Source organism: Drosophila teissieri, unplaced genomic scaffold (genome assembly GCF_016746235.2).
Source record: "Drosophila teissieri strain GT53w unplaced genomic scaffold, Prin_Dtei_1.1 Segkk5_quiver_pilon_scaf, whole genome shotgun sequence".
In the NCBI taxonomy this organism is placed as follows: domain Eukaryota; kingdom Metazoa; phylum Arthropoda; class Insecta; order Diptera; family Drosophilidae; genus Drosophila; species Drosophila teissieri.
The window spans coordinates 659415-661317 of NW_025225019.1; the positions used below are offsets into that span (position 1 = coordinate 659415).

The 1903-nt window shown below is 39.6% G+C and overlaps 1 pseudogene; it reads left to right on the forward strand.

The window, feature by feature from the left end:
- Positions 1-542: 542 nt before the first annotated feature.
- LOC122625725 lies at positions 543-1402 on the forward strand (annotated as a pseudogene).
- Positions 1403-1903: the final 501 nt, after the last annotated feature.

Genomic DNA, 1903 nt, shown 5'->3' on the forward strand with positions numbered 1-1903 from the left:
CTTCTTGGTGGCTTGGCGGGTGGTGCCGAATTGTGTATACCCTGTATAGCAGATTCGGTAACTCCTCCCCCCCTGGAATGAAGTGATGGCCACATCGAAGGAATGGCCAGAACGTAATTTAACGGTATTTCCGCCGGGATGATCGTGATGCTTCTTTTCTTGAAAGCCAGGATACATGCCGTTCATATGGTCAGTAACACAAATAATACGTACAGTGTGTAGAGGTGATTTGATGCTGAAGTCTTCATGACTATTATGTCGTCTTGGCTCGACAACGCCTGAAGGTGGAGTTTATGTAGATTTATATCTTCAAACGTGTTGTTAATGCTCAAATGTTTGAAAGATTTTATGGAGAGCTCGGTTTTTTGTTCGAACTCTATTACAGAATCGTCGTAAGTCAAGCCGTTAACTTTGACCGTGCAGTTGTCGAAGGTCAAGATTGCTGACCCGTTGATTACGAAGGTCCTCTGGCATGAAGCTGTGACATTGGTATTTATGGTGTTGAAGATGAAGATGTGGCGTGGTTCAATTTCTTTGATGCTTTTCCGGTTTATTCGTTGAACATGGCAGTTGGCAAAAATAAAGGTCTCTCCAAGGGTGGCAAGAAGGGCGGTAAAAAGAAGGTGGTGGATCCGTTTTCGCGCAAGGATTGGTACGATGTTAAAGCACCGAATATGTTTCAAACCCGCCAAATCGGTAAAACACTTGTAAACCGTACCCAGGGTCAAAGAATAGCGTCGGATTATTTAAAGGGTCGCGTTTTTGAGGTGTCTTTAGCTGACTTGCAAAAGGATATTGATCCAGAACGTTCTTTTCGCAAGTTCCGTCTGATTGCAGAGGATGTTCAAGACCGAAATGTGCTTTGTAACTTTCATGGCATGGACTTGACTACGGACAAGTACAGGTCAATGGTTAAAAAGTGGCAAAACACTAATTGAAGCTATTGTTGAAGCAAAGACTGTAGATGGGTACCTCTTGCGAGTGTTTTGTATCGGATTTACTGCCAAGGATCAGCAGTCTCAGCGCAAGACATGTTATGCTCAACAATCGCAAGTCCGGAAGATTCGTGCTCGTATGACTGACATTATTACCAACGAAGTTAGTGGTGCCGATCTAAAGCAGCTAGTTAACAAACTTGCTCTGGACTCAATTGCGAAAGACATTGAAAAAAGCTGTCCGTTACATATCCATATATCCGTTACATGATGTTTACATTCGTAAAGTCAAGGTATTGAAGAAACCGCGCTTCGACGTCTCAAAGCTTCTGGAACTACATGGCGATGGTGGTGGCAAATCCGTGGAAGCCGTTGTTTCCTCCGAGGGAGCCGTAATCGACCGCCCCGAAGGTTATGAGCCCCCAGTACAGGAAGCTGTTTAAATTGAATATGAAATGCATATTTTGCAATGTATTGCATTCAAACATAAAAAAAAAAAATACATTTCTTGCCTGCCAACGTCTTTGATGTCGCATGTAGGTGTTGATTGTGCAATTTCCCCTTGAGGCAATGGATGTTTTGCTAGATCGGTTTGAGTCCGAGCACTCTCGCAAATATATGTCTGGTGGATTTTAGGACATTTTTCTTCAAAATACAAAATTTGATCGTTTTTGATCGTATAAAATATAGTTGGGTACAATTAAAAAGTTGTTTGATGTATAGGTAATGGGATAATGTGTGCGAATTATACATTTGTTTTATAAAATAAATAAAATATAAATATAAATATAAAATATTTTAACGTGGAATGTTATATAAAAATTATTAATATAAGTTTCTAAGGTTAACAATCTGTATAAGTGTTCGTTAAATTCGTTTATTGATTGGATTTCGTCTTCTGACAGAATGAATTTAGTATTATGTTTAATTTAGTTAACAGACTACTTTCTGCTATAATTATTAATATG